Source organism: Octopus bimaculoides, chromosome 3 (assembly GCF_046866305.1).
Source record: "Octopus bimaculoides isolate indiv1 chromosome 3, ASM4686630v1, whole genome shotgun sequence".
NCBI classification, from domain to species: Eukaryota; Metazoa; Mollusca; class Cephalopoda; order Octopoda; family Octopodidae; genus Octopus; species Octopus bimaculoides.
This window is the reverse complement of record NC_142930.1, coordinates 161,605,109-161,631,907: the sequence shown is the minus strand read 5'-3', so window position 1 is coordinate 161,631,907 and position 26,799 is coordinate 161,605,109. Positions and strand designations below refer to the sequence as shown.

Here is a 26,799-nt window from a genome sequence, read left to right as displayed (position 1 = left end):
AGTCATGCTTATATTATCAAATATATCTTCCAATACGAAATCTTTGTTTAAGTTATTTTTTGATGGTGTTTTATTTCCATAAAATGTTACTAATTGATTCACGTAACATGTCACTTTTGAACAGAAGTTGAATAATAAAGATTTCAGTTTGTATAATTGAAATATTAAGCAGTCGTTTTATCCAAATATTTGATGGCGGGACAAATTTCATTGTTTTACATGGTTAATTATATTTAGAATACTCATGAGAATTAACCCTGAAATTTTTATTGTGCTTCAGTTTTGCAATGGGAAGTTTAACTTGGTGATGTCTACAATATTTGTATAGCGTACGTTGATTCGCCCAATATGAACCAATTTAAAACGAAAACAGTATTATGGAAGAAGTTGAGTCAAACCAAACTATAAACATGCAAAGAAAACTCAATGCAGCTACTTTATATAAAGGTTCAAAAGCTTCCAAACGATCGTTCCAACGAGAATAGGTGCAGACGTGTCTCAAATTAGTTGTCAAAAGATTTCTGGTTTTTTAATCTCCGTTACCCTTATTTCCATTAGAATACATTTTGGAAGTTGTAGTTTGCTGCTCGTCTACACGAAAAACTGGGTTATAAAGTAGAACACTTCTCATATATGAAATTAAGTGATTTAAAAAGAATAATAATATAAAATATAAAAATATGTGCATCAAATAATCTTCCACACAGATAATAAAAACTGTTGAACCAAAGCCATAAAACAACTATGTAGCGGGGATAGAATGAAAAACACAAAGCACAATCGGATATTCAAACTCCACTGAGCCGATTTTTATCATTTTACGAAGCACATAATTTAGGGATAGGAAAGTTAGTGAGGGGATCAATAGAGAGATAGAGGTGTCAAGGAAGTTGACAGTAGTATCAGAGATGAGGGAGGTAAATTCAAGAGCTGGTTAGCTGGTCACGGGAGGTGGTATTAGCGCCAATGCAATTATCTATATACGACTCCATGGCTCTGAGATCGGTGTGGGTGTCTGGTAGATTTGAGCCTCGACGTAACCGACAAATAAGTTGGCAAAGTTGGGGCCCATTCTGCTTTCCACGGCGACGCCATATATAATTGCTGGTATATCTCACCTGCAAATGTGACACAGTCAAGCGTTAGATCGAGTTCCGCTAAGCGGAGAAGTGTAGATGCATTGGATGTGGGGTACAGTGCAAAGGTTGAGAAAATGGTGGAAGGTTACGGGCCGTGCTTGTAGGAGATGACGGTGTATAGGGATTTATTTCCATAGTAAAGAGGAGACGGGTGGAGCCGGGGAGGAAGAAAAACAAATTGCAAACGTGGAGAGCGTGGTTGGTGTTGTGTATATGAGATGTAAATGTAGCCACTAAAAGGGTAGGAGGAGTGGGATAAGAAGAGAAGGAGCGATAATATGTGGGGTTCCGAAGCTGTCGAAACTCTTAATGCAAATGTCACTGCTCCACATCACTACAGCCTCACCTGCGTCTGCCGACTTGATGTTGATGACATTACGCCGATCGAGATTGCGAAGAGCAAACAATTCGGCGTGGGTGATGTTTATCCGGTGGGATCTATTCTTAAAATCTTATCGATTGACAAGATTTTTGAAGTCCTTCACGAACCAATCTAGGCTGCTGAATTACTCTGGAGGTGGCATCCACTTTGATGGGCGGCGACCCAGCTCCGACCAGTAATCCTGATTATTGTGATGCTGTGTGGATGTGTGGAAGAATGTGAACAATTTTTTGCTGAGTGAAATCAATGCGGGCTACAAATTCATCGAAATGAGGTGTGAGAAATGCTAAGTGGAGACACCTAACGTGGAGTAAACGGTCAGCTGCAGAAAGGCGAAGGTCGGGTGGAATGATAAAAGTAAGTTCATAATTTACAGACAGAAGTAACTTCAAAAATTTCACTTAAATCCGGACATTTCGTTAATTTCCCTAAAAAAATTTTATTTACTTTTGCAATGGTTTTGTGTTTTTCTGATGTTATCGGCTTTTTTCTGGTTACTTCGATACTAGCTCTTTGGTTCACTAATTGACAAATTTTGCTTCAACCCGTACAATTCTTTATTTTCCGTAACAATTTCTTATTTACTTTCTGCCCATCATATTAAGAAATATAATTTCCGTTACACAGTCATTTGCACTGTTTACTAGCTTCTGCATCCGTGTATTTCTGTATACGTATATAATCATACCTAGAAGGAAAGTGTCAAATTTGTCTACAATGTTAAGGTCAACCAAAAGAATGTCCCTGTCCAGGGAAAGAGAGACGGCTGCTAAAAGGGAGGCATACCAAGAAACGAACAGATTGTGTGCTCCAAAAGCCAGAGCATCTCAAAGTGATGAACAGAGGTATGCAAGGCTGACAAGGAATAGGATCTTAACTGCAGAACGAAGAGCAGTTGCAACAGCTCAAAGAAGCAACTTCTATGAAGCAGTTTTCAATTATAATCCAGCAGTTCATTATTCAGATGACACTAGAGTTTCCATTGGTGCAATGACAACTGAGTGCATACATTGTAAAACAAGGAAGCGGCCTGGAGAGACACCTGCACTGTGCTGCAGTGGTGGAAAGGTTAAACTCCCTGCAATCTCCCAACTTCCACAGCCATTGAAAAAACTGTTGACATCAACTGACCAAAATTCCAAGCACTTCCAAAACAAAGTAAGACAATACAATGCTGCATTACAAATGGCATCAAGAGAAATAATTGAGCCAGGATTCATGCAAACTTTCAAGATCCAAGGTCAGATTCATCATCGGATTGACTCTCTAGTACCTCTGTCAAATGAATCGCCAAAATCGACCTTTCATTGTTTATAATCTGTACCTGTTTCTTTGGTTACGAAATAAGCTACACAAAACGTGTTTTTGAATTACGTGTATTTACTTTATATACATATATGAGTTGAAAACTTTCTTTTAGCATACTGGCGTGGGTTGGAGAGTTATTAATGTAGAAAGTTGTTATCTCAGCTACTAGTAGTTGAGACCTGCGTAATCTAGACGGTGTTTTAAAATTTCATTATTCTCTTTAATTGGGGCAACGCCGGGTATTTCTACTAGTAAATATATAGTATAACGTATTGTTAATGATATACAGATATACATATAAGTTCGAGCATGTACATCCATATGTGAACATGCGCGTGCATACACACACACGCACACACACACACACACACATGCAATCACACACACAAACACGCACACGCACACACACATACAGGCACACATACACTAGTCAAACATTTTTGTGTGTAAGTGTGTGTGTTTGTGTGTGTAGGTATGTATGTATAGGTACATATCTAGATATACATGTGTTAGTTGTATTTTCATACTTAGCCATAGCGGTATTTTACCAGTTGGGTGGAAGTGCACGCGCAGGTATAATTTTCCGACTCAATTGAAAACGGCAGGGTTTATTGGCCGTAAACGTGACAGGTCTGACAATGAACAACAAAAAGATATTCGCAACAATTGCTCGTTCGAAGGACGATGATGAAAAAGAAGTGATAAACTAATCAGAATGTTTTAATACTCTTAACAGCTGGACGCATGATTCGTATATAAGACAATAGTTACTGCAGGATATATGACAAAATACAGATAACTTTCATAGTTTGATATATAATGAGTGTGTCGTAAGGAGCTTACTTCCCAATCATATAGTTCCGGGTTCAATCCCACTGCGTGACACCTTGGGCAAGTGCCTTCTACTGTAGCCTCGGGCCGATCAAAGAATTGTGAGTGGATTTGGTAGACAGAAACTTTAAGGCGGCGTGCTGGCAGAAAGGTTAGCAAGCCGGACGAAAAACTTAGCGGTATTTCGTCTGCCGTTACGTTCTGAGTTCAAATTTCGCCGAGGTCGACTTTGCCTTTCATCCTTTCGGAGTCGATAAATTAAGTACCAGTTACGCACTGGGGTCGATGTAAATGTATATATATGACATGCTACAGTATCATTAGCTTGGACGTTATTGATAATTCATTAGTGATCAGAATTTCTGTCTGTAAATTTGAGTTTCAGTTTATTCATTAATTTTATTCTATTTTCTTAGAAAAAGATGCTTATTTTGTAACAAGAGTTATGTCGTTTATAGGTTTTCAATGACGCAGATTTACAGCATTTATCATGTGAGGAGTGAATAATGTCACGTGTGTGACACTGAGAGAGAACGGATGCCACACACATACTAAAGAAAAATTGATTGCGGCTTTGCAATATAAACCTTTGTGAGCTACGAAGACTGTTTGAAACAATCTAGCTAATTTAACGTGAACCAATGAGTTGTGTTTTTATGTGCGACCAGTTTAGTTAGGTCTATACAGTTGATTTTCAGATCAGACATTGAGAAGGGAATAAGATTAGATTCTTGACAGTCAGTGGAACTAAGACTAGGTAATGTCCATCGTGTTGTTATTATGGACGATTCTCAGGAGTCACGTGGATGGAGGAGCTTGATGAAACTGAAAGGTTTGTTGTAAAACATATACAGCACATTGCATGAATTATCTAAAGAGAACAACCCGCTGTTTAATTCTTACATTATTTTGTATAAGTGAGAGATAATTGTTGCAACATGTTACACGTGCTTTCAAGCAGATGTATATTTATGATATATGATGTACATAGAATTATCACAGATGTTAAAGGAGCGAGCATATTATCTCCTGAAGAAGTAAAAGATGGTCCCATTAGGTATATATATATATAATGAATAGGGTATATTTATGGAGATAATGATTGACATTATTTTGTTAAAGAGTTACGACACATTGATTAAAATTGAAGTGTGTAAAAATACACTAATCTCTTACGCTTGATCCAAGTGTACAGAAATACTATATAACAATGGTATACGTGAAATAGCAGTATTAAAAGTAATGGCGGTAGATGAGCACGTGTATGCTAGTAGTTGTGCTAGTAGTAGTAGTAGTAGTAGTAGTAGTAGTAGTAGTAGTAGTAGTAGTAGTAGTAGTAGTAGTAGTAGTAGTACCAGGAGCAGCAGCAGAGCAAAAGCGTATCTGTAAGTTAACACACAAACCCGCTTAAGCGTATATTTTGCTTTCATGAAAGTGAACAAAATATTTGTGCACACCTACAGTAACAATCAATGTTTCATATACTTCGAAAACCGTTAATATCTAAGATATTTACTGGAAACAATAATTTCGGATGCCTAAATTTTGTGATGCAAGTCATTACTACCTTTGCCTTGAGATCTTATATATTCTAACAATTAACATTGTGTAGCTTTAAATTACTTTATGTTATTCGGTAGTATTTGTTTGTATATAAGGCAGCAATCTGACAGAATCGTTAGCACGCCGTACAAAGCGCTTAGCAGCATTTCGTCCGTCTTTACCTTATGAGTTCAAATTCCGACGAGGTCGACTTTGCTCTTCGTCCCCCTGGGAACGATCAATTAAGCACCAGTTGAATATTGGGGAAGACGCAATCAACTTGTCCTCTTCCGCCGACATTGACCTGCCTTATGCCGAAAGTTGATACCATATATTTCTTTGTATATCAACGTAATTAGTCCATCATTGTTTCGATAATGGAAGCATGATCTTCAAGTAACATCTAATCATAGGTAATCTATAGAATATAGATCGAAATTAGATGATTATTTTCAATATTCAAATCGATCAGATCGGTTAGTTACGTCAGATACTAATTAGTCCATAACCTATTGATGTATGGACATATAAAAATATACATACATACATTCACACGCACGCACAAGTACTTACACACAGGCACACGTACTTATACACAGGCACACACAGGCACACACACACACACACACATACACACACACACACACACACACACGCACGCACAACTACTGAAAGCTATAAATCCACATAAGAGTAGATAACATCCGGGTTACGTATGTTTTATATATATATAAATATGAGGAGCACTCCGTCGATTACGACGAGTGTCTCAGCTGATACGATCAACAGAACAGCCTGCTCGTGAAATTAACGTGTAAGTGGCTGATTACTTCACAGACATGTGTACCCTTAACGTAGTTCTCAGGGAGATTGAGTATGAAATACAGGTACTACTGAGTGGACTGGAGCAACGTGAAATAAAGTGTCTTGCTCAAGTACAGAGAGTATCACCAGGAATTGAACTCACCGCCTTACGATTGTGAGCGGTATAACCTAACAACTAAGCCAAGGTCGTTCACACACACACACACACACACACACACACACACACATACATACATAGATACATACATAGATACATACATACATACATACATACATTCATAGATACATACATACATACATACATACATACATACATACATATTTATAAATTTTACATGTAGATATGAAATCTATATTCTTTCTCATCATCTTGGGAATATTCTTGATGATTTCCTTGACCGAAGATAAGAAGTCTATTATCCCATTCGTTAAATGAGTTTTCAACCCTAGTCAAATGACGCTTATTATGATCATTGTACATCACAACGTAATTTGAGAGAAGAATTTTTATAACTGTCTCGGACCAATTGTCGACAAAATCACTGCCTTTTGTGTCCTAATATCTATGAACTAGACTTCACGCGATTCTTCTATTAACAGCTTCCCTCTATATGGCATTCCTTTCATAGATAGAAATCTCGTTATTTTCCTTAACCGATCTCTGCCGCCCAGTCTGTTCTCTTCAATATTCTTGTTTTCTATTCATGTCTTCTGCTGCAATAGACTACATCTCGATATTTTCTTGGAACATATTTTCCCACCAATAATATCTGACATCGATTCTGCTTCAATTCCCTCCACTTCATTCCACTACGTTCATCAGTCCTATCCTTTCAATGACAAAATCGTATAATTACTGGCTGTTCTTTCAGATTGTCCTAGTTCTTATAACTGTTTCTTATAACATGGTTATGTAAATAGTATACGTAAAACTGTATCTATCATCTAAAAACACATAGACTCGCTGCACAGACAAACAGATGAACACAAAACAACAGACTCACAAATATACTAACCAGTAGCTCGTTTTCTATTTCATCCATCTTAAGGATACTGAATCAACGCATTAATTTTCTGAATTAATTTACTGATTAATTTTCAAATTAATGTTGGCTGCGGTACCTACAACTCTGACGTTCATTGCTACATTTTGTCTTTGTTGCATTCTGTACCAAGCAAACGATTATTACAACTCAGTATAACGTGTGTGATGGGACCCAACTTAAACATTCATTTTCGGACGCGGTCTCGAGCATTTCTTGATTCACCCAGAACACTTACTCAGAGATAATCACAGGAGACTTGCTCCACTACGCTACAAGAATCTAATCATTATCAGTGTTTCTTATTCTAAGGGGAATAGTTTCTCTGTCATAAACTATTACACACCATATCTATCCAACGACAGAAGCGATGTAATACAGATTCTCTTTCATACACCATGGCCAGTTTATGATGTAATACACTTTATAACAACTCTTCTTTACTTCCTTCAGTAGAAACCTCCAGTACGATCTCCTATGTTTCAAACATTTCTAAATGAATTAGACCTCATGTAATACTGGGCACCATACATTTGTGATTTTTGTTTAACACAAAATTTCCTCTTGCTGATATTATCCAAATTGATGCCATCAGTGTGATAGTTCTATCACAGTGTTAGTACTTCTATTAAACTATTTGTTCAATATTTCCTTATCAGAACTGCTATTCACTAGAATACACTCTCCACTTCTGGTTTCTCAGGAACATCAAACGTTGTAATGTCCTCACTGACATCCCAAGGATATGTAAATGAACAATATTAAAATTGCCTCCACTAATTTTATGATTAAATTGAAATTAAACAAACCATTTTCTGAAAAGAAAAACAAACTCTCAGTAGGTTTTTCTAATACATTGATCACTGTCTATCAGAAGATTAACATTGTATACGTCTGTCGTTGAGATGAAGTCACGACACTGTAAATTATTTCTATAGCAGTAAATGTTTCTCAGTTTTCTGTTATGTATAAATTGTTATTGACAATATTACGGCAATAAACATTTGTTTCATGGAATTCATTGAAATTGTGAAATCTATCGTATAAATTAAAATCATAAAGATTAGAACAATTAAAATCATAAATATGCTAATTTTGTGTCGTCCACAATAAAAATAAAACGATAGATAGATATAAATTTTGAACGACGGATTTACGTAGATATTGAGGAAATTAAAGAGGGAGATAGGCGCTGATCGCAAATTGTTGTAAACGGAGGCCCCATTGAAAGTTAACCTGTATATTAGAAACAGTGTAAATCAGGTTAAAAGAAAGTGATGAAGCGAATGAATGTAGCAGTTTTGATAGCAATACGATGTACCTTTATATTCAATTTTAAACGTCATACATCAATATTTTAGGCGGTAGGGCTCAATGCCAATATGTGCAGCTAAGTGAAAATCCTGAAGATTACTCTTATTTTAATAAGTGTGTTCAAGATAGATCTTAATGAATTATATTCTATGCTTGTAAATTGCATACCAGTCACTGAATAAAATCAATAAAGAATATGCCATATTATAAGCAATAAGTTTAAGGAAAGCATAGATATACACCACTGACAGAACCGAAGAACGTATCTCTCGCATGTCAGATGCGTTTCTATATCTGTTGCATAGAAAATTCATGCCTATGATATCAAATATTTCTAGTAACCTGAAGTCTTTATTGAGTTATCATTGTTTGATTTTGTTATTTTATTTCGATACAATTTTACCAACTGGTTCAAGACATATCTCTATGTTGAGCACTTTTCTAATATCAAAGATATCAGTTGTATAATATACATACATACATACACACATATATATATATTAAGTGGTATTGTAATTCTTCTGAGTGTTGTCATGAGAAACATAACTGAAATTTTTACCTCGCATCGATTTTGTTACACTTCTTGTGCTAGGCGTAGTTCAACTTGGTGATATTTACAATAATTGTACATTTATCATACACATCCAACATGAACAAATGGAAACGAAAATATCACTTTTGAAGAACAAATCAATTCAAACCACACTATAAGATAGTGAAGAAAAACCAGTGCGGGACATTTGTATAGCGGTCAAATGCAGATATTTCTCTATATATTTGTCAACATGTTGCAATAAAGTGTTGCGTGATACCATTGTGCTTCATATGGTATACGTTTTGCATCACTGGTTTAACAGTTACTGTGGATTTTCAATGAGTAGGGTAGTATATAAGATTTCTGTAAATAATTATAGAGCAGTTTGTTATTCTTAAACAATTGAAAGAAGAAAAATATATATATATTAGCTTTCTAGTTTATTGATGCCTGCCTACAGACACGCCCTGCGGGTGTGTACCTTCTCCAATACTCTCCATACGTCCTAGCAAGGCCCGCGCTGTTACGTACTATTCCAAAACCAGCTACAACGATCAGATCATTGTATAGAATATTCTTGAATCCTAATATATGCTAATAGCATATATTTACAATGAATCGGCTGTCATCCATTACCATCTGTGAACGCGATCAAATGTCCTTCTTAGTGGCGGCAGATTCAGGATGTCCGGACTGTAGGATCATTTTCAAGTCTGTACCCTCCTCTCCTAAATTCAACTATCCACTTTGCACTGTTGATAAGGATGGAGCGCTAATCTCCTGTTGTAACCACCTTGTTAGCATAATAGTTCTTGGGGTTAAACTCTTTTTCTCCGAGTAGTTGATAGCATAACGATAACACATATTTTTTTTAAAGAGAAGTAGCTACAATTTACATTTGTAGTCTTCTCTGAACAGGTATACAGTTCTTGGATATTTTACACGTTAGATATCAATATATTTTGCAACAACTAACATGTTTCTTATGTCACCTCTAGTAACTAATATGCCTCAAGTGACTGAACTAATGACTACTGTTACTCATCATCACTCTATCATGTGTAAGCTCACTGCTGTTCACCGAGAATCTTGCAATATTTTCTGGTATCACAAAAACGCCGATGGCTATGGAAATTGCAGTGAATGCCAGTACATCATTGATGCGTAGACGAGATATAAATCTAAAATTTAATATATCAAAATTTTAAATCATATATATATATATATATATATATATATATATACACTTATATATATACATATATACACACACACATATATATATATATATATATATATATATATATATATATATATATATATACACACATATATATATATATATATATATATATATATATATATATATATATATATATATATATATATATATATATATATATGCACGTACACACACACACACACACACATATATATATATTGAGAGAAAAGTCATCCGAATTTTGGAAAGATATCCTTTTATTTCTTCATTATTATTAACGATTTCGTTCGTCTCTACAATTTTGTATTTGACAAGTTCTAGAGAGGAACGAAATCGCTAATAATAATGAAGAAATAAAAGGATTTTTTTTCCAAAAATTCTGACGACTTTCTTCTCAATATTCAATTATGTACATCACACCTAACACTCTATACATATACATGCATATACATACATATACATACATACATATATATATATATATATATATATATATATATATATATATATATATATATATATATATATATGATATCAAGATGGATTAACAGTCCTTCTCGAGCTATACGTACATAAGGCCAATCACTTGGATTCTGTGGCGTATATATTGCCCGGCTGAACGGCATAGCGATTCGTACCACATACAAAAAAATACACACGTGCATATTCCTATAAGCATATGTGAAGATGCACACACACGAAATACACACACACATACATGCGTATATTTATACACACATATACATATGTGTGTGTGCGTGTGAGATAGTGTATCTACACGCGTGCGGGCGTGAATAGCTATATTTTTACACACACACACACATACGCACACACACACACACACACACACATACACACGCACACACTCATATATATATGTAAGTGTGTGCTAGTTGTTTTCTTCATACTCAGCCTTAGTTGTATATTTCCTACGTTTTGGAATTGTAAGCGAAGTTATAATTCTTCATCATAGTCGAAAACGGCAGAATATATTGACCGTAAAGGTGACACTTCTGACAATGAACAACGTAAGTATATTCTCAATAATTGCTCTTTCGAAGGGCGATCACGACATGTCCATTGAAATCAAGAAGTAATAAACCAATCGGTATGTTTTATATTCGTATCAGCTAGAAGTATGTTTCATATATAAGTATGATTCTTATGTAATTACATAGTTACCTACTGTAGGGCATATAAAGAAACACCTACTGGTAAGCTTCATTCGTTCCTATATATATATATATATATATATATATATATATATATATATATATATATATATATATATATATATATAAATTATTTAAAATTATAATACAGGGTATCAAGCGATACCACCACGCTGAAAAAATAGCAGTCAAATCCTGACTCTAAAACCTAAACTCTAAAACTCTAAAACTAGCTATTTAAGCTAGTCGTGTGCATACGTGCATATATATGTATGTATACGTCCGTATATGTAAGTATACTGTTTATATACATGTATTTGTATTTATGTACTTGAGTATATTCCACTGATGAAGGCAGAGCATTATTATTTATGCAAAGCCAGAAATCCAGGATTTGGAATTATCTTATTATTTTTACTGGTTTATTTGGTCTTCGTCTTCGCTACTCGTGCCATGCGGACATTTATTGTGGTTTTAGAGTCAGGATTTGACTGCTATTTTTTCAGCGTGGTGGTATCTCTTGATACCCTGTATTATAATTTTAAATAATTATTACCTTTGATGGTTTTTATTCCCATGCTGACCACTTGATAGGATCAATATTTTAAATATCGATCTTATCCTTATTTATATATATATATATATATATATATATATATATATATATATATATATATATATATATATATATATATATATATATATATATATATATATATATATTTATATATGTTTGTTTATATATATATATATATATATATAAATCTTTATATATATATGTCCAACTGTGTACTGTGAACCTAAAATTATAACATCGTTATATTTTTTACACATTATATTTTTTCATATATATCATATATTTTATGTTTTATATTGTCTAGCCTTTGTATATATATATATATATCCTTTATATTTTGTACATGTTCTCATATTATATTTTATACTTATATTTGGTTATGTCTTTTTTATTTCTATTATTTATTTCCTTATTTTTTAAAATTTGCATGCCATAATAATTTTGTGACAATTTATAATTGTTTTATTTCTTTCATAAAATTCGTTATGTGCTGCAACCCTGTACTATCATATATTAAATTGATCCCTTTATTTAGTTATATCTGAAATCTCTTTCTAGATTTTGTATATCTATATAGTTACAATTTCCTTTAACTGTATAAGTAAACTAAGGTAAAAATTTACTCCTTCAATTTATATCCATCTTATAATCGTTTAAGAAGTATTTCTTTTTACAGTTACTCTTTCTTCCGTTTTAAAATCACAGTCAAAATAAGCTTTATTGGCCATCCGTATCCCTATTCTCTTTCTATTATCACTACTCTCCCATCAGACATTCTCATTTATCACCCCATGTCCAACTACTCTTTTGCTGTTGATATAGCCGGATGTAAAGTTCCCTTTCCTTAGTTAGTGAACGGTCTGTCATGATACTAATTAATTGGTAAATCTATAAAGATATAATTTTAGATGTTTTGAAGACTACATTCTCCCTATTGTCTTCGATGTGTCGATAACGGGATCACTACTCGCATTCACCTCCCTCCACTGTAACCTATGTTTTAAATTCTGGCTTGTCTCTTGCTGTACTGTCCTATTCTCATTCTGCCAAAAAGTTTAGCGGCGGAATCGTTGTAAATATTTGCTCTCTAATTTGTCCTCCTTTATGTTTGAAGTCTACGCGGTCATCCGATGAGAACGATTTTCTTTGTAATGATGTAATACTTCCATTACACAATTAAAGCTGTCACTCGAAACGTAATAAATTGACACATACATATTTATTGCTCATACACACACAAATACACACATATATATATATATAAATACAAAAATCGGACAAGAACGCAAAACATCCAAACAGTTAGGTGATACAAAAATGGATGTTTTACGTTCTTGTCCCATTTTGCATTTTTAATACATAAAGATATAGCATTGTATGTACACTAAAAAGTTAAAACATATTTATATATATATATATATATATAATATAAAAAATAAAAATAAAGAAAAACATTAAAAAATTAAAAAACTAAAAAATAAATAAATAACAATAGAAAATATGAAAATAAAATAAGAAATGAAACAAATGAAGATATATATTTAAAAAATAATAATGGCAAATAAATAAATAAAAGCTATATAAAATAAAATAAAATCAATTTTAAAGAATTTTAAGATTTTAAAATTTAACGAAATAAAACGAAATAAGAAAAACCCATACATATATTTATAAAATATTAGTAATCCAGAATTATCCCTTAGGCATCATATCTCTCTCAACCTATGTCTCTCACTATAGTGTTAAAGTTATCTAGAAAACCTGATAAAAGATTTATTACTAAAATGTTTACAGCATATTGCTAATTCCTACCCACGGTCAAGATTACTCACTGATGTAAGTATCAGGTCATCCCATAAGTTCTGCCCGATTTTACCCTTTTTAAAACTGAATGAAATTTAATAGTATTTTAGAATGTCTAATGTAATTAAAAAATATTTTATGCATTTGTGTACATTGAAACTAAATAAATATTATTTTACAGAATTATAGAATTAAAATTTCTTTGATTAAAACCTTTTCTAACATGGAAGTATCCAAAGAGCATTTGAGGCACATAATGCTTTATGAGTATAAAAAAGGAAACTCTGCAGCCGAAGCGACTCGAAACATACACTCAGTTTATAGGAAAGAATGCTTGAATGAAAGAACTTGCTGAAGATGCTTTGCAAAATTCAGAAGTGGAGGCTTCAGCTTTGAAGATGAAAATTGAACAGGACGTCCAGTTGAGTTTGATGATAAGCTCCTTGAGGCATTATTTGAAGAAAATCCTGCATTATCAGTTGAATAATTGGCAATAAAGCTAAGTTCAAACCATACAACTGTTCATAGTCATCTTCAACAGCTTGGATAGATTCCTAAACTTGGAAAATGGGTGCCTCATGAATTGTCTGAAAGCAACCATAAATCTCGAGTTGACATTTGCTCTTCTCTCCATTCTCGCTGACTCATTTTACCCTTTTTTGGATAGACTTTTTACTGGTGACGAAAAATGGATCTTCTATCGAAATGTTCAACATCGTAAACTGTGGCTTGTTAAAAGGGAAAAAGCTCAACCACAACCGAGAAGGGAACTTCATGGAAAAAAAATTTTTTCTCTCTATCTGGTGGGATTGCAAAGGAGTAATTCACAGTCAATCGTTACCACCTAATGCAATAATCAATGCTCAAGTCTACTGTCAACAATTAAAGCGTTTGAACCAAGCTTTGAAAAAAAAAAAAGACCTGCTTTAGTGAATCGAAAAGGGAGTGATGTTCCATCAAGACAATGCGTGACTCCACACTGCAAATATCACATCACAGAAGACCGAAGAGCTTGGTTGAGAAAAAATTCCTCATCCACCTTATTCTCCCGACCTTGCTCCTTCAGATTACCATTTGTTTCGTAGTTTATAGAATAATTTGGGGGACATAACTTTCGCAAGCCAAGAGGAGGTCGAAACTGACATTTCAGAATTCTTCGCTTTGTTTTACATTGATAGGATTAAAAAGCTTGCAAATGGATGGAACGAAGTCATAGATAATCAGAGAAAGTACATTGATGATTAAAATTCACTTAAATGTAACATTTGATCACTTGTTTTCTTCATTCAAAATTCAGACAGAACTTATGGGATGACCTGATATTTGGAATGACTCCTCTAGGCAAAGTTCACATTAACTTCTTCCTTTTTCATATGGTTTATCTCGACTTAAGTTTCACCATTTTAGCTCATATTCTGTTTTTACCTCCCTAAGTTACCATATTAGCTTACCAAGTGATGTCGCATTTGATTTATTATTGTGTTTGAATGACGAGATGTAGTTGTAATATCGGAGCTTGAATGTCGTTGTGCAATAACCTATGTAATTGTAAATTTTGCTCCGGGTTACTATTGCACATTCATATACTATGTTCTTTCCTAAAGGGGAATTATTTAAAACTCATTCCCTATCTCCTCTACAGTTACAACTAGCCCTGTCCTGCTTATTTCTACCTGTGCGGTTATTACCGCTATCATCGTTATTATTATTATTATTATTGTTACCATTGTCATTTTCATTATCTTTAAAATTATCTTCTTTATTATTATTACTATTGCCATCATCAACTTCACCACCGCTGCCGCTGCTGTTGTTATTCTTTGTATCATTTCTATTTATATCATCCTCCCCATTATATTTACCATCAGTATTTAAATACTTGTATTATACATTAATTTACAGGTTCAACATGAATTTTACATTCTTTCTCATCATCTTGGGAATACTAATGATACTTGCCCTAACCGAAGGTAAGAAGTCTATTATCACATTCGTTAAATGATTTGTTGCCCCCTATTGTAAAGACACTTACTTTGATTAATTGTGCATTCAAATCTAATTTTGGTGCAGGGTTTTATTATTGTCTGGAACCAATGTTTGAGAGAATAGCGGCCTTATTGTATCCTAACATCCATGAACCATACTCAGAAATCATATTTATTTTTTACGTCCAAATGATTTTGAACGCTGCGGAATAAATGATAATCAGATGGGGCAATGTCAGGTGAATATGGTGGGTGGGGTAACGTTTCCCATTCAAACTGCTCCAGCTTTTGAAATGTCATCTTCGCTGTATTTGGCCGAGCATTATCCTGATGGAAGAACATCTTTCGTCTTGAAACCAAAGATGGTCGTTTTTCTTCTATCGCTAACTTAAGCCGCTCAAGCTGCTCGCAGTAGATCTCCTATGTTATCGTTTGGTTTGGGTTTAAAAGTTCAAAGTGGACTAAATCTTTCATACCCCACCAAACAGATAACAACATGAAGAACTTCTTTAGCCTGAGGTGCCAGTGTTTCTCTCTTCCCTATTCACTGTCTTCGGTGCCCTGACATTTTTGTAGAGTACATATTTCTCGTCAACAATCACTATTCAGTCAAAACAAGTTAATTCGTGAGACGTGGCCGCAAAGAAGCGCAACACTTCACATTATGCACAGAGTTCAAATTTATCATTTTTGGAAGTTTCCCCCAGATGTTTATTTTCTGGTTCTCTAAACTCAAGAGATTACAAAGCAAAAAAAAAAAAAAAAAAAAAAAAGAAACCCTGAGTTTAAAATAATGCATGGTTCAATTTTTATAGCTCTTTAAATTCGGCCAATTTAACGAAATTTCCTTTTTTTTTTTTAGTATCCTAACATTGAACATATTTTCGTTCACAAAAAGATTTTAAACCTCTCTTTGAACTTATTTAGAAGCGTTGTTTATTGTCTTTCAGTCAAGCTACAGGCTGGAATGCATAGGCCAACATAAATTTGAGAGAATTGGGGATGCATGAAAATATCCAAATTTTGGGTAAAACACCTTCAAACTTGATAATCTAAAAACAAAATACAAATTTTGACATATTAAGGGCTAACATATTTGTCCTCCTCAACATTTTATGTAAACTCTGGGAAAAAATCATTTGAAAGGGGTTAAAAGGCCACGCAGAACGAATTATTCCAGATTGGGTGCCAAACATCAAAACGAAACAAAATTGGGTAAAATTGGTAGTTATTGACCCCCCCCCCCCCAACGTGATTAAACAAGTATAGAAACAGGAAATATAAAATGGACTTAAAACCTAATAAATTTTTTGAAATAATTGATCTTAAATATACTTCTTTTGGTATATAACTTATTTTATACAGTAAAGATTGGGTTGGGAAGGTCACGCTTATTGTCCGATCCCCATATACTGCATTAATATTCCTCGCACTTTCCGTTGCGTTGTTGCCTTTATTGAACTCATGAAGCAAAATATTCTGCATATGCTCCTTTGTCACTTCCATTATAACTTTGAAAAAAATAACCATTAAACTCGAACTGCACTCTTCAAAACTTGCACTAAGAATAAGCACGAGGCAAAAGTACTACCTGCTTTTACAACAAGTTGATGCAAGGAGTTTATCCCGAACCCCTCCGACTTTTATTTCATCCAATTGAAAAAACTGCATTGTTTGTATGATGACTCAATATTTACATTATGTCTATATCACAACGATATATCGTTGTTTGTAAATTGCTTAATGGTTGTCATGCAAATTGTAAAATAAATTAAAAGAATTAAAATCATAAAGATTTAAAAAAATTAATATCATGAAGATTGGACTAACTGAGTTTTTGTCGTCCAAAACAACAATAAAATTGTGAATAATGGGTGAAAGACATACATAGATATATAGAAAATTGCGGAAAACGAAGGCCACATTGGACGTTGATCTATGTAGCAGTAAGAGATGAAGCGAATGATAAGTAGCTTTGATATCAATATGATGTATCTTTATATTCATTTTTTAAAATATCAAAATGGCATTAAGGCAACTTTTATTATGTTCTAATTTTAGGCGATTATTCGGCATGTCGTGCGATTTGCCAGAAACAACATCTGCCAGGTGGAAAGGGTAATGATCACGCTGCTTTTTTTCAGTGTCTCCAACAGAAATGTCAATGTATGTAAATTGTGTACAGATCAGTGAATAAAATCAATAAACAATATGCGATATTATAAGCAATGATTTTAAGGAGAACATACATACAGTCTCCGAACAGAATCGAAGAAATTATCTCTCGCACGTCAGATGCGTTTCGATATCTGTTGCATATAAAATTCATGTTTATAATATCAAATACATCTCGTAATTTAAAATCTTTTTTGAGTTATTGTTTGATGCTGTTCTTTCATTTTCATTCAATATTACTATACAAAAAGCCTTGTCACATACATATCCATACATATATACATACATGTATATATATACACACACATATATTTATATACACAGATATATACATATATACACATATATGTATGTACACACACATATATGCATATATATACATATGTATATATATAAATATATATGTATATACATACACACATATACAGATATATATAAATATATATACACATATATGTGTAAATATAAATATTTATATATAAATATACAACAGTTAACGTGGATGCAGAGGGTACAGAGTCAACGCCACACGAACCATTGTCCAAGACCACCACAGATGATGGATCAGGGATAGCCACCGCTAACACCAGGAACCCCTGCACAGATATCACACCCATATTCCTACTGAATATCCGGGGCCTATTACGAACAGGCGGCAAAGACAAGTTCCTATACTTGAAAGACCTAGTAACATGCAATCAAGCAATATGCATGGTGCTTACCGAAACGCATCTAACACCTAATATAGCAGATGCGGAGATAAATATACCAGAGTATGCCGTACTCCGAACAGACAGAAGGGATAGAAGTCATGGGGGAGTTGCAATGTACATCCGAGAAGATGTCACACCCCTACTACTACTATCACACTCAAACTCTGTATGTGATACTTTAATAGTACACATAAAACAAATTGATGTAGTTGTATGCTCAACATACCGTCCACCAAATACCGCAAAGCAGGAAGGTAAATTTGAGGACAGCCTCAGACGCATAGAAGAGGTCCTGACAAATCTGGACCAACACATCAATATACTTTTCCTAGGCGACTTTAACCTCCCAAATGTTAAATGGCCTGAAGGTCACATCCTCTCTGGGATGTCACTGCATGAACAAAGCCAGGCAAAATCATTGCTAGAACTATCCAACATGCTGTTCATGGAACAAGTGATACTCCAACCAACCAGGGGAAGCAATATTTTAGATCTCTGCTTCACAAACAATGTGAGCCTAATCCATAATGTGAAAATAACGCCCACGTCTCTCTCAGATCATAACATTATAGAATTAACTATGTATGGTCCTAGACAACCCACTGACACCCACCCCACCAGGAGGACTCAAGCAATATCCAACCTGAATTTCCACAGGGCGGACTGGAAGTCAATTCGCAGAGAGATTCGAAATCAAAACTGGCAAGACAGCCTTTCTATACAAGACAATGACCTCAAACTAAGTCATTTTATGTCAACCATACAAGACATATGCACCAAATACGTGCCATATAGAAAGACCAGCAAACATGCCAATAGAATTCCTAGAGACAGGAAAATCCTTATGAGACACAGAACAAAGGTCTCAAACCAGTTAAATAGAGAACTGGAGGCTAGGAAAAGGGCTAAATTAAAACTAACACTATTAGAAATAGAAAACAAAATTAAACTCTCCCATGAAAAGGAGAGAGCAGAGAAGGAGAAGAGAGCAGTAGAAAGCATAAAAACAAACCCCAAGGCTTTCTATAGATTTGCAAAGGAGACTGCTACGGTACAGTATAAGATAGGACCCCTATTCCGGCCTAATGGCTCACTGACTGCAGATCCCACATGGATAAGTGAAGTGCTCAGTACACAATTCAAGAGTGTCTTCACTTCTCCTCTGAGTCACATGCAGATAAAGAACCCAGCTGATTTCTTTGACAATAGCACTCAGCAGAAAAAGACTGCATCCATTACCTACATCGACATTGAAGAGGAAGATGTGATAGCTGCCATAAATGAAATGAGCTCAAATTCAGCAACTGGCCCCGATGGTTTCCCAGCTGTCCTCTTAAAGTCGTGTAAACAAGAACTAGCAGGACCACTCCGGATACTCTTCCAGAGTTTCCTTGCAAATGGTAAACTTCCCAAAAAACTGAAGGAAGGCACCATATGTCCTATCCATAAAGGTGGAAGCAGAGCAGAGGCTGGGAACTACAGGCCCATCTCTCTGACTTCACATATTAGCAAAGTCATGGAACGAATTGTCAGAAGGAGATTGATTGCGTTCCTAGAAGAAAATGACTTACTGAATGAGACCCAGCATGGTTTCCGTCCAGGTAGAAGCTGCCTCACGCAGCTCTTGCAGCATTATGACTGGGTCCTGAAGCAGCTACTTGACCATTCAAATGTTGATGTGATATATCTCGACTTTGCAAAAGCCTTTGACAAAGTTGATCATGGCTTGATATGTCACAAGCTGCGAAACCTTGGCATAGCTGGTAAATTAGGAGAGTGGCTGCGTGACTTCCTGAATGGTAGAAGTCAGACAGTTGCAGCCAATGGAGAACTATCTAGGGAAACACAAATATTGAACGGTGTTCCACAAGGAACTGTTCTGGGGCCACTACTGTTCATAGTGGCCCTTCTGGACATGCCCACGGTCACTCGGAGAGCCACTGTCACTAGCTATGCTGATGACACAAAGATATCGCAGGCAATAAAGAATCCTGATGATATTGTAATCCTGCAGAATGACCTAAATGCAATATATGAGTGGGCAGAGCAAAATAATATGCAGTTCAATGAAAAAAAATTTCAAGTACTGCGCTACAAGACCACAAGCACCTCCCAACTGGCATACACAGGGCCTGGAGGTACTGCAATCCCAGAACCACAAACAGTAAGAGATCTGGGCATCAACATGTGTAGTGATGCATCATTTCACATGCACATTGTCAAGTTGACAGCAAAGTGCAGACAACTGGCAGGGTGGATACTGAGAACATTCCGTACAAGGGATCAAAAAGTCATGTTGACTCTATGGAAGACATTTGTTCTGAGCCGCCTAGACTATTGCTCTCAGTTGTGGTCACCACACAGTGTTAAGCGGACAGCAGAACTCGAGGCAATTCAGCGGCACTATACAAAAAAGATCGCCACAGTCCAACAGATGAACTACAGGGAGCGACTGAAGGCACTAGGTCTCTACTCCCTGGAGCTCAGGCGGGAGAGATATGTAATAATATACATATGGAAAATACTGGAAGGACTGATGCCAAACTTTGGCATCAAGTACTACAGGAACGCCCGCACGGGTCGCCACTGCATGGTGCCAAAGGTACCGTCCACTGCATCTCACATAAGAACGAGATACTGCAGCAGCCTCGGTTTCAGAGGACCTCAGCTCTTCAATGCCCTGCCAAAACATTTGAGAGACATGCAAGACATGGATGCGGAGGTCTTCAAGACAAAACTTGACACTTTCCTCTCCACGGTACCAGACGAACCAATGGCTCGTAATGAGACGCAGTTTAGGGCAGCTATGTCAAATTCTCTTATACACCAGATGTGCCATCAAAACTCTTGATTGGACCATGTCAGGAGGGGGAGAAGAGCCATGCGAGGAACGTGATAATCACGGTGGTGCACCAGCATGACCGCAGCCACTTGGCTGAAACACATAAATAAATAAATAAATAAATAAATAAAATAAATATATACATATATATATATATATATATATATATATATACATATATACATATATGTACATATACATATATGTATAAATATATACATATATATTAATATATATATATATATATATATATATATATATATATATATATATATATACATATATATACATATCTATATATATATACATATCTATATACATATATGTCTATACACATATATATACATTCATATATATACATATCCCAAAATCAATTTCTAAAAAGAATTAGTGAAGTAAAATAATGTAGCAACACTAAATGACACTGCCCCAGCATGGCCACAGCTCATGAGCTGAAACTAGATCAAATCAAATCAAAGAAAAAATATTATATATACATATATATATATATATATATATATATATATATATATATATACATAAATGAAAAATGCATTGTAAATAAACAACGAAGATAAAAACCGTATACGTATATTGTGGGTGAAACAAGAGGGGAGACAGACACAGAGTATCCCTAAACCTTCATCAGTTATCAACCGCAATGTTAATACTCGGTTTCGCACCATTAATGATAAGACTGAGAACTTCCCATATTTGCATTGCTTGCGAAAGTCGCAGAGAATATCGGGTCTCAAGCAAACAAAACAAAAAGAGACAGGACGTACGAAAGTAAAGTAAATGTAATTTAAGACGATGGGCAAAAGACAAAATACATGTACATAGATATAGGCAATATCATGTGGATATATATATATATATGAATATAGGCACATATAAAAAATTGCAGGTTTACATACACACAAACACACACGCATTTTCACATCTGTCTATCTATCAATCTATCTATCTATCTATCTATCTATCTATCTATCTATCTATCTATCTATCTATTCTTTCCTCATCATTTTTTTCATTCATTTGAATACGGCCATGCTAATGCAACGCTTTAAAGTGCTTTGGTCGAAGAAATCGACCTTAGGACTTAACATTTTAAAGCCAAATACTTATTCCATTTTCTAGTTTTGCCGAACCGCTAAGTTATGTGGACATAAACACAACACCACCGATTGTCAAGTGCTGGCGTGGTACAGACAGACACTCATAAATACATAAATACATACATACATACATAATATATATATATATATTATACAAGAATAAGGGCAGGGAATCGTCAATTAGTAATAGAATTAATAATTAACAATTTTGCCAAGTAGTTCAGTATGAAAAAAACCTTTATCGGTAAAATCATTTATCATCGTAAATATACAGGGATTAGCATTGAGTTGCTTCTCCAACATACTGAAAATTTAGAAATAGCAGTCAAAAAACTACTGATTCTAAACTACAAATTTTTCTCTAAATGGATGGCGATATTTATGGCGCACATAGAACAAAAAACCAGAGTGAAAAGCAAAAACAAACCTGCCGTTAGTTAATTGGATACGAACGTTTCGCGGTTAAGATATTAATCTATTCCGTCTCATCAGCCCAATATTCTGATAAATCTGAAAGTGTCTCTAAAAAAATTCACGGTAATTTCTGGCCATGCGACGCCAAAAATCAACGAGAAGAAAAGGCACTTACGAATTCATCGGCTAGCGAGTTCAGGCATCCCATCTCAAAAGAAATCCATTCTATGTGCGTCACAAAATAGTCCCATATGAAAAAAAGTCCCGTGTGAAGGGATTACGGTTTAACCATCTAACTTAGAGGTATCAAATATAAATTATACAAGAATAAGGGCAGGGAATCGTCAATTAGTAATAGAATTAATAATTAACAATTTTGCCAAGTAGTTCAGTATGAAAAAAACCTTTATCGGTAAAATCATTTATCATCGTAAATATACAGGGATTAGCATTGAGTTGCTTCTCCAACATACTGAAAATTTAGAAATAGCAGTCAAAAAACTACTGATTCTAAACTACAAATTTTTCTCTAAATGGATGGCGATATTTATGGCGCACATAGAACAAAAAACCAGAGTGAAAAGCAAAAACAAACCTGCCTTTAGTTAAGGTTTTGTTCTATGTGCGCCATAAATATCGCCATCCATTTAGAGAAAAATTTGTAGTTTAGAATCAGGAGTTTTTTGAGTGCTATTTCTAAATTTTCAGTATGTTGGAGAAGCAACTCAATGCTAATCCCTGTATATTTACGATATATATATATATATATATATATATATAACAGAAATATGTTAGAAAACAAAATAGAAACTACCCCTGGAAATGTAAGGGGAAAGTAAGCAGAAAAATAAGAGTAAATGCACATTGGGAATCAAACGATATATATATACGATTAGATGAACTGAGGTAGGAATAAAGGTAATAAAAGTTATTATTGTGAGTTGTTAAAGAGATTTACAAGCATACCGGTTTCGTAATAATACTAGTCATTGCTTTGAGTATACACCGAATTCTGAACGGTGTCAAGTCTATTAGTCCCTTAGTAAAAAGTTTATGTGTAAGGGAGGTAAGTAGTTCTGGATTTGGTGCAATTAGGGTAATCTGGATTTGTAGTGTGAATGGTGTATGGGATGTATGGGGGTTAGTGATATTAAATGGAAGATTAGTGGTGTTGTATATGATGTTATGTGTTTATATTTAGTTGAGGAAGATATTTATTAATGAAAAATGCCTCTTTATTCATTCTTTGTTGTGTAGACGTGTTCTATGAACATTGATAGAAGGGAAAAATTAGGAAATTAGGATTAACATTCCTCGCACACCTTTCTATGTGTCCACTGACCTGTATCTGTCTGTATTGTGGGTGGCGGATTTGTTCTTTGTGGAGAGTAGTTCTTCTTCGGAGTGAAATTCCTGTTTGGCCAATATAGTAATTACTGCACCCTAAGCATGTAATGGCATAGATTAGATTTTCCGAGGCACAGGTGAAATTTGATTTAATCTTAAAGATTTCACCTTGTTTAAAGTGGAACTCAGAACCCTCCAGAAGGTGGGGGCAAGTCCCACAGTTAGGTCGACCACATTTTTTTACTTTTGGTTCTGTTGTTAATGGATACAGTCTTGCACTGGTTAATATTTTTTTCAGTGATTTAGGCTGCATTTTACTTTTGATAATGTTGTGTGAGTCTAAAACTTTGTTCATTGTTTTATCTCTGATGAGGATGGGGAGATTTTGGATGATAACGTTAAAGGCTTCGTTGTTTCTAGGGTTATGTGCGGAGATGTATGGGAGTATTTGAAAGTCTGGCTTAGTATTTCGGTTGACTTCCCTTAATGTTCGTATGTCTATTTCCTTAGCTCATTTGATTCCATTATTTATTAAAGATCTTGGGTAATGTCTTTTGATTAGTATTGATCTGAGTTCAAGGAGTCTTCGTTGATGCGTATCGGGGTCCGAAACTGTGGTACAGATTCTTTTCGCTAGATTATACGGTATATTAATTTTTATGTGTTTGGGGTGGCATGAGTTAAATAATAGGTATTGTTTAGAATCTGTAGGTTTATAGAAGATGTCTGTTTCTATGTGGTTATTGACTATTTTAATTAGGATGTCAAGAAAAGGGAGTTGTTTCCTGCTGTGTTCCATAGTGAATTGTATGTTGCTATTAATATTGTTAAGCGTTATTTTGAAATCGAGGAGTTTGTCCATGCTGTCGTTCCAAAGTATAAAGCAATCGTCCAAATACCTCTTCCAGTTCTCCTTTAAATAGCAATGAAAAGAGTTGCCATATTTTTGTAATGATGAATGATATATATTAAGCTCTAGGTAACCCATTACAAGGTTCGCAATCACTGGCGCAGCTCGGGTTCCCATTGCAATTCCATTATTTATTTATAAATCAATTGCAGCGTGGAAGATGTTTGTTAGCCATTTTCGTCTTAAAATATTTTAATCGCTTTGAAACCGGGGCCTGTTCACTGACACACTTCGTGCTGCAGGAACGAAAATATTTTGACACTAATTAAAGTTAAATGTTGAAGGCATTCTAACGGTGTATGTGTGTTCTTAAATAGCTAAAAAAACATCTCCCACGCTGCACTTGTTTTTGTTTCAGCACACGATCTCAGATCAAGTCACTTGCTATGCAAGTATATCTCCGAATATACGAATACGAACATTAATATATACACATATAAACACATATGGACAAACCTATACACACACAAAGGCACACATATATATATATATATATATATATACATGTACACACACCCACACACATTCACAGAGGTGTACGCACAAATATAAATATATATATATATATATATATATATATATATATATATATATATATATATATATATACATACATATACATTCATATATATGTATGCATAAATACATACACACACATGTATAAACCAATACATAGACATATATATATATATATATATATATGTATATATATATATATATATATATATATATATATATATATATATATATATATATATATACATGCACACACATATTTATACATATATATATATATATTTATACACATATTTATACATATATATATATATATATATATATATATATATATATATATATATATATATATATATATGGTAAATGAAAGACGGAAGATGAAATATGCGAAAATTTCTATTGTTGACGACGATAATTATTCGACACGTCTAGCATCTATCCCCCATTCGTGGTGGTGGGGGCACTTGACGACTTATTCAGGAGCATCTGGCAGTGCAGATGTCTCTCACCGTTGAAATAACAGTCTTGCAACGTGTCTCCTCATTTCGTAGAATGAAAAGAAGCAAAACGAAGGAAATATCTTTATTTATATAGATGATCAGAAATAAAATCAGATGGAAAAAAAAAGAAGAAAATGAATACGCAATACAGCGAGAAGAGACCAGAAGGGGTGGCAGTATTCAATTTTAATAAGGTTAATATAGCTCAACAATAAGGTCGATATAGCTCTTCGGATGAGCTCCTGGATCTTAAGAAACTGTCGGTCCAGAGAACAAGGTGTCATCATTCCACTTTTCTCCTCCTTTGTACGGCCACACTTCGAATACTGCTGCCCCTTGTGGTATCCCCGACGGAAGAATACCTTTCGTCTTGAAACCAAAGATGATCAATTTTCTTTTAGCCCTGACTTAAGCCGCTCAAGCTTCTCGTAGTAGATCTCCTATGTTATCGTTTGTTTTGGGTTTGAAAGTTCAAAATGGACTAAACTTTTCATATCCCACAAACAGATAACAACACCTTCCGTGGATGAAGACCTTCTTTAGCTTGAAGTGCCACTGATTCTCCTTTCCCCACCCACTGTTTCAG

The 26,799-nt window shown here is 34.6% G+C and overlaps 1 long non-coding RNA gene across 1 annotated transcript; it reads left to right on the top strand.

The window, feature by feature from the left end:
- The first annotated feature begins 11,326 nt into the window (after positions 1-11,326).
- LOC128247395 (uncharacterized) lies at positions 11,327-17,954 on the top strand. The gene is made up of 3 exons (XR_008263774.1): positions 11,327-11,355; positions 15,596-15,663; positions 17,740-17,954. It is a non-coding gene; the product is annotated as an uncharacterized LOC128247395 (long non-coding RNA).
- The last annotated feature ends 8,845 nt before the right edge of the window (positions 17,955-26,799 follow it).